At 39.8% G+C, this 8,608-nt stretch overlaps 1 non-coding gene across 1 annotated transcript; it reads left to right on the forward strand.

Annotated features, from left to right (window-relative positions):
• The first annotated feature begins 8,127 nt into the window (after nucleotides 1–8,127).
• Nucleotides 8,128–8,234, forward strand: LOC127110011 (small nucleolar RNA R71). The gene has a single exon (XR_007797251.1). It is a non-coding gene; the product is annotated as a small nucleolar RNA R71 (small nucleolar RNA).
• Nucleotides 8,235–8,608: the final 374 nt, after the last annotated feature.

The following is an 8,608-nucleotide window of genomic DNA, read 5'->3' on the forward strand; positions in this document are numbered from 1 at the left end:
CAATAGCATCCATGATGTCATCGTTGGTTGCTGGCCTTCTTCGTCGACGACGTCGTGAGGATGAACCAGTTGCATTATCGGAAGGGTTGAGCGGGATTGATTGTTGCTCAGGACCTTGATAACCTTGCTCCATTTCTTCAAACTCGTCTGGAGGCGGGTTTGCGTGTGTAGGCTATGTAGCTTTGGGAGCATTAAGGTCGTAGATGAAGCGGTTGGGGTTGGTGACATCTGTGAGGGCAATGTTGGGTAAAACGACGCTTGGGACTTCGTGGTTATTCACCATAAGATAATACCTTCCGCCTACCCTGTTTTTGATTAGGCGGCTGGACCGACAATAACTTATATCCATAAATAGGGGTGGGAGAGCTTGTAAATTTTTGAAGTCGGTCCCCTAGTTTCAAACCAAGTGCTATGGAGGTTATTAATCCTCCAATCACGAAAGGTTGGCGGCCTCTAGCACATAGGGTGCGGATATGATGAAATAAGAAAGAAGCAGCGTTTACCTTTGTATCCATTTCAAAGACGCAGTGGAGGAAGAATAATTCCTTGGCGTTGACTTTGCTGTTGTTCGGTCTTCCAAAAACTGTGTTTTGCAGGATGTGGATAAAATACCGGATGGTTGGGTTATGTATATGGGAAGCAAGTAGTGCATCCCAATTATCGGTTTCCACACCGGATATTTTTCTAAACAGGTCGAAGGCGTGTATGTGCCATTGGGAGTTCGGAGGGATTCTTGGGTGGACTCGGTCTCCTACAGGGAACTGTAGCATGGCACTCAACTGATCCTGGGATAGTGAGTATTCGGTGTTGAACATGCGGAAGGTTGCGGTACCGGTTAAGTACTCGTCTTCACCGGTATGAGTGTTGTACGAATAAGAACTTAAAAATTCTAAGGTGAGAGATGGGTAGGTAGGTTGATTGTGTGTGCATAGAAAGGTTAAATCAGCAAGGCGGAGCATCCATTGTATACCCTGAAGTAATCCTAATTCTTGTAAACAATTTAAATCAGGATACCTGGTAGATACGACACCTCGCTGTTGGAAACGCTCGAACTGCTCCCTTTGTTAATTATCATCTTCGTATCGGAAGATGATATTTCCGAATTGTTGGTTTCCCGCCATACTGATAAGTGGGTTGAAAGGAGGAGAAGGGATGAAAAAGGATTTTGTATGGAGAAATGTATGTTAGGATGATGTAGAAAGAAAGGTATGGTGGGTATTTATAGGAAAAGTTTTGGAAGTTGTAAAGGGAGTGGGTGAAAAATAATTAAATGTGGGTAAATGTGAGTAAATGGGTAAGTGAATGGGGAAGGTAAAAAGTGGGGTGGTGTAACGGTCGTGTCCCCAACGGTTACTAACGTTCACCTAGTCTGAAGGTGTCACGCTCGTGACAGGGGTGTTACAGGCGTCACAAGCACTTGGTGTGACGACCGTGATGGCGTGTGTGACGCTCGTCACACAGTCAGCTTGCAACGGTCACTGCTTGCGTGGGTGCTTCATAATTTGTTTTTATTATTATATTTTATTTTTGTTATTTTGTTTTGCTTATGCTTATTTTATTTTGCTATTGTAATGCTTTTAAATTGCCTTGCATGCTATTCTACTACCATAATATATGTATTTCTTTAACAGGCATAGTAATTATTAGCATATAGTAGATATCATTACTTGTAATTATAGAAATTGCATAGATCAAAATAAAATAAACCAATAATGCAATAACTTCATAAAATAATAATAATGTAACATTGGAAAACAAAAGCAAACATGCGAAAGAAAAACAAATACTAATATTAAAAATAATGTGAAACAAAACAAATAAATAGCCTAAACTAAAACTAAGTAACTAAGAAAAACAACTTCTAGCCACTTGCAGGATCTCTGGCCGGAGGAGCGAATGAGTTAACACAGTTTAGCAACTCGTGGAATTGATTTGTCATGCTGCTCATGTACCCCAGAAATTCTTGTCCCATATTAGCTAACTCTTCTCTGAGGGCGTCTTGTTCTGACGTCAAAGCTTGAATGGTGGTCTTATAATTAGCTCCGGGCATATGATGTCTAAGATCTGGTATTGCCGACTCTTCGGTCGGGATAGGTTGAGGTGGAGGGTCAATATCATAATAACCAGATGGTGTCTGAGGGTCAGACTCAGCATAAGGAATCTGGTCGTCACAAATCTCATAGTCCTGGATGGATTCAGTAGATCTAGCAGGAGAAGGTGTTTCGTTCAGGTTGTAGAGCCAGTTATTGCGGTTATGAACACTAGTCCTCGGACTAGGCAAAGTGAATAGGCAAAGAACTTGGTTGTCAATTATTAGTTCGAACTCTTCAGGCCCGAGGTTTGCTATAAACATAATGTTGAAAAGGAAGGGTATACTCATAGTCGCAATGCCACAAAAAGGGCTTAGGTCAAGCATAGGTTGACGTAATCCGATAGCATTACCAATCATGGTTATCAATCCGCCTATTTAAATCGGTGCTCGTTCATCTTGGATAAGGAGGTCAAAGTTCGCCAACATAAAAGTGGCACCATTCACTGGACGGTTTTGGGAAGCACAAAATATGATGAAGAGTTCATCACGTGATACTGTAGTAGTATTTTACTTCTTCCCAAAAAGGGTGTGGGCCAGGATCTTATGGAAATAGCGAAAGGCCGGGTTATGTATGTTTCTAGAAAGAAACTCATGTTCCTCGGGGTCGTCATTTCCAGTCAAACTTCCCCAAAAATGTTCAAGTTCTCTATATTCAAAAAGGTCTTCTTGGCTCACTGTGAATGTATCAAAAGAGGTAGGGAAACCTAAAAGGTTAGTAAAGTCTTGAATGTTAAATTGATACTCCATGTTGAACATTCTGAACTGAATGAAACCTCTGCTTATTCCTTTTCCATGACTGGGTAGATAGATCAGAGAGCAAAGGAATTCTAGAGTCAGTCTCCTGTAAGTGACGAATTGTCTTCGAATAGGAGTGGTTTCCCATCCTATTTGACTCAGCAAATACATGACACTTTCTCTTAGTCCAAGGGCAGTCATTGCCCAGTCATCAGCATACAAGCTAGGTAGCATCTCTCTCTCTGCTAGTTCCTCGAACTTTTGTTTCTAAGCTTTCCCTCTGAATTTGATACCCATATGATCAATTTGTCCCATCAGGTTAGTGTTAGCTAGAGAAAAGAAAAACAAGAGTTTTAGTCAGGATTTGGCCAAATGCCGAAAGAAGAAAAGAAGAATTTTTTTATAAATTAAAATAAATGAAGAATGAATACTGAATAAAATTTAAAAGAATAGTCAAAGAAGAAATACAAATAAAAAAATATTTGTGGGTTGTCTCCCACGAAGCGCTTTGTTTAATGTCGCAAGCTCGACATAAAAACTATCAAATATAATCTATAAATTCTGGAGGCATTACGTCTAAGTGCAGGACTTGCGAATCTTCATTATTCTTAGCATAATGATAATGTTTTAGACGCTGCCCGTTTACGATAAATGGTTCAATAGATTTTCCTTTAATTTCCACCGCTCCACTTGGAAAGACATTGGTGATTTGGAAAGGGCCTGACCATCTAGAACGTAGTTTTCCTGGGAATAGCTTAAGTCTAGAGTTGAACAAAAGGACTATATCGCCTTGTTTTAAGATTTTTCTTGATATACGTTTATCATGCCATTTTTTCGTTCTTTCTTTGTAGATTCTGGCATTTTCGTAGGCGTCTTGTCGAAGTTCCTCTAATTCGTTTATGTCAAGAATTCGCTTTTCACCAGCGGCCTTATAGTTTAAATTTAGATTTTTAATAGCCCAGTAGGCCTTATGTTCTAATTCTACCGGGAGGTGGCAAGATTTTCCATAAATAAGCTTAAATGGGGTTGTTCCTATGGGAGTTTTATAGGCGGTTCGATATGCCCATAAAGCTTCGGATAGTTTTGATGACCAGTCTTTCCTTGAGGTGGCGATTATTTTTTCTAATATTTGTTTAATTTCTCTGTTAGACACTTCCACTTGTCCACTGGTTTGAGGATGGTAAGGTGTTACTACTCGATGCTTTACACCATACTTAAACAGTAGTTTTTCGAGTACCTTAGATATGAAATGCGATCCTCCATCACTGGCTACTATTCTTGGGACACCAAATCTTGGGAAAATTATATTCTTAAAGAGTCTAGTTACTACTCGTGTGTCATTTGTTGGAGAAGCTATAGCTTCAATCCATTTTGATACGTAGTCAACTGCTACGAGTATGTACTTGTTACCAAAAGAAGGCGGAAAAGGTCCCATGAAATCTATTCCCCACACGTCGAAAATCTCTACTTCCAAAATGCCCTTTTGTGGCATCTCGTCACGTCTAGATATGTTTCCTGTGTGTTGACATCTATCACGTTTCTTGATGGCATTATGTACATCTTTCCATATGTTTGGCCAATAAAGACCGGCTTGTAGGATTTTAGAACAGGTCTTGGATGTACTTGCATGTCCACCATAAGGAGCGGAGTAACAGTGTTGGATTATATTTTCTATCTCTTCTTCAGGTATACACCGACGGAAAATACCATCGGGGCCTCTTTTGAAAAGTAAAGGGTCATCCCAGTAATAATGTTTTATGTCATGGAAGAATCGTTTCTTTTGTTGGTAAGATAGATTAGGTGGAACTATTCCGGCAGCTAAATAATTGACGAGATCGGCGTACCATGGTGTAACACATATAGCTAGGGTGGTCTCTACCTGTTTATCAGCTTTATTTTCTTCCAAAGTAATTATAAGTTTATCGTACGAGAAATCATCGTTGATCGATGTTCTTTCCGGTTCCAGGTTTTCAAGTCTAGAGAGGTGATCTACTACTACGTTTTCAGTTCCTTTCTTATCTTTGATATCCAAATCGAATTCTTGTAGCAACAAAATCCACCTTAGGAGTCTAGGTTTAGCGTCCTTTTTTGTTAAGAGGTACTTAATGGCGGGGTGGTCAGTGTAAACGATTATTTTAGCTCCGACCAAGTAAGAACGAAATTTATGTAATGCAAATACTACTGCTAAAAGTTCTTTCTCGGTCGTGGCGTAATTCATTTGTGCTTCGTCTAGGGTTCTACTTGCGTAATATATAACGTGAAGCTTTTTATCCTTTCGTTGTCCTAAAACAGCGCCTACGGCGTAGTCACTTGTGTCACACATTATTTCGAATGGTTCATTCCAATCTGGAGCCTGCATTATGGGCGCGGAGATCAATGCTTGTTTAAGCGTTTGAAATGCTTCTAAACATTTATTGTCGAAGATGAATTTAGCATCTTTCATCAATAATCCGGTTAAAGGTTTAGTTATTTTAGAGAAATCTTTAATGAATCGTCGGTAAAAACCGGCATGTCCTAAGAAGCTTCGTACTTCTCTCACAGTTTTCGGAGGTTGAAGGTTTTCGATTACTTCTATTTTGGCTTTGTCTACTTCAATTCCTCTATTTGATATGATGTGTCCTAAAACAATTCCTTCTTGTACCATAAAGTGACATTTTTCCCAATTAAGTACTAGGTTTACTTTTACACATCGTTCTAGAACTCTTTCTAGGTTTTCAAGACATTCTTCAAAGCTTTGTCCGCATACGGAAAAATCATCCATAAATACTTCCATGATGTTTTCGAGAAAATCGGCGAATATTGCCATCATGCACCTTTGGAAGGTTGCAGGAGCATTGCACAAGCCGAACGGCATTCGTCGATAAGCGAAGGTACCAAAAGGACATGTGAATGTTGTCTTTTCTTGGTCATCAGGATGAATTGGTATTTGAAAGAAGCCTGAGTATCCGTCTAGATAGCAGAAATGAGAATGTTTTGCTAATCGTTCTAACATCTGGTCAATGAATGGTAAAGGGAAATGATCTTTTCGGGTTGCTTTGTTTAGTTTCCTATAGTCAATGCACATTCTCCATCCCGATTCGATTCGTTTGGTTATAGTTTCTCCTTTTTCAGTTTCAATAACTGTTATACCTCCTTTCTTTGGTACTACGTGTACAGGACTAACCCATTTGCTATCAGATATAGGATATATGATACCTGCCTCTAATAACTTTGTTACTTCCTTTTTCACTACCTCACTCAGGATCGGGTTTAGTCTCCTCTGATGTTCCCTAGAAGTTTTACAGTCTTCTTCTAGCATGATGTGATGCATACAAATAGAAGGACTTATCCCTTTAAGATCGGTGATGTTGTATCCTAGTGCGGTTGGGTATTTTCTTAAGATATGTAGGAGTTTTTCGGTTTCGAGTTTTCCTAGGTCTGCATTAACTATCACTGGTCGTTCAAGTTCTAAGTCTAGGAATTCATATCTCAGATTTTTGGGAAGTGTTTTCAGGTCGAGGTTTGGTTTCTTAAGGCATTGCGTAGGATCCGATGTCATTGCTAAACATTGGTTAAGTCTGTCTTCTACATGATAGTCAGACAATTTGTCATTTTCTAACTCTGTTTCTTTTATGCATTCATCGATGATATCCATGAAGTAACATGTGTCATCTATTGTAGGTGCTTTCAAAAATTGGGAAAGAATGAACTCAATTTTCTCTTCTCCTACTTCGAAAGTGAGTCGTCCTCGTTTTATGTCTATGATAGCACCGGCGGTTGCTAAGAATGGTCTTCCCAATATAATGGGTGTAACTTCATCTTCTCTTATGTCCATAATTATAAAATCGGTTGGAATGTAGAATTGACCTATGCGCACGGGAACGTTCTCAAGAATTCCTACAGGATATCTAACGGAATGATCTGCTAATTGCACAGACATTTTAGTTGGTCTTAATTCTCCCATTTCCAGTTTCTTGCATATGGATAAAGGCATAATACTGATACCGGCTCCTAAATCGCATAGAGCTTTGTCTATGACAAATTTTCCTATGTGACAGGGTATAGAGAAACTACCAGGATCTTTAAGTTTAGGAGGCATATTCTGGATTATAGCGCTGCATTCAGCAGTGAGTGTAATGGTTTAGCTCTCTTCAAGTTTCCTTTTATTAGAAAGAATTTATTTTAAGAACTTAGCATATGAGGGCATCTGCGTAATAGCTTCTGTAAAAGGAATTGTGACGTTTAATTGTTTCAGTAAGTCAACAAATTTTTTAAATTGGCCCGCATCTTTGGTTTTAATAAGCCTTTGAGGGTAAGGGATAGGTGGTTTATAAGGTGGTGGAGGTACATAAGGTTCTTTCTTTTCTACGGTTTCCTTATTACTCTCCTCCTTTTCCTTAGGTTTATTTTCTTCCTTAGTTGAATTTTTAGAGTTTTGGTTTTCAATTCTTGGATCAGACGGTCCTTCTACCTCTGTTCCACTTCTCAATATAATTGCATGAGCGTGGCTTTTCGGATTAGGTTGGGGCTGTCCAGGAAATGTACCAGTTGGGGCAGCGGTAGGCGCTTGTTGTTGAGCTACTTGTGATATTTGTGTTTCTAGCATTTTGTTATGGGTAGCCAGGGCATCTACTTTACTTGCTAGTTGTTTAATTTGTTCGCTAGTGTGTACATTCTGGTTTAAGAAATCTTTATTGGTTTGCTGTTGAGAAGCTATGAAGTTCTCCATCATGATTTCCAAGATGGATTTCCTAGGAACATTATTGTTAGGTGTAGATGGGGTCGGCTTTTGATATCCAGGGGGTATAGCTGGGGCTTGACTGGGAGCTTGTCCTGGTGCGTATAAAGCATTATTGCTCTTATATGAAAAATTAGGATGGTTCTTCCAGTTTGAGTTATAGGTATGCGAGTAGGGATTTCCTTGAGCATAATTCACTTGCTCTGCTTGGATTCCTGTTAGGAGTTGACAATCTGCAGGAGTGTGACCTTGGATTCCACAGACTTCGCAATTTTGAGTTGCGGCAACCACGGTGGCTGGAGGTGATACATTTAAACTTTCAATTTTCTGGGCCAGAGCATCCACTTTTGCATTAACATGATCAAGGCTACTTATCTCGTACATGCCACTTTTCGTTTGAGGTTTTTCTACCATTGTTCGGTCGCTTCCCCACTGACAATGGTTTTGGGCCATGCTCTCGATAAGTTGATAAGCATCGGCATAAGGTTTATCCATAAGCGCACCACCTACGGCGACGTCTATTGTTAACCTTGTGTTGTATAAGAGACCATTATAGAAGGTATGAATTACTAACCAGTCCTCTAAACCATGGTGTGGACAAAGTCTCATCATGTCTTTGTATCTTTCCCATGCTTCGAAAAGAGACTCGTTATCTTTCTGTTTAAATCCATTTATCTGGGCTCTCAACATAGCTGTTTTGCTTGGAGGAAAATATCGGGCAAGAAAGACTTTCTTCAACTCATTCCATGTGGTGACCGAGTTGGAAGGAAGAGACTGAAGCCATCTTCTAGCTTTATCTCTTAACGAGAAGGGAAAAAGACGAAGTCGAATCGCCTCTGAAGTGACACCGTTAGCTTTAAGAGTATCAGCGTATTGGACAAATACGGATAAATGAAGGTTTGGATCCTTGGCAGGATTTCCAGAGAATTGATTCTGTTGCACTGCTTATAACAGCGAAGGTTTAAGTTCGAAGTTGTTTGCTTCGATTGCGGGTGGAGCAATACTCGAATGCGGCTCATCTTGCGATGGAGCGGCGTAATCTCGAAGAGCACGAGCTGGTTCTG

Source organism: Lathyrus oleraceus, chromosome 7 (genome assembly GCF_024323335.1).
Source record: "Lathyrus oleraceus cultivar Zhongwan6 chromosome 7, CAAS_Psat_ZW6_1.0, whole genome shotgun sequence".
Taxonomy (NCBI): Eukaryota; Viridiplantae; Streptophyta; class Magnoliopsida; order Fabales; family Fabaceae; genus Lathyrus; species Lathyrus oleraceus.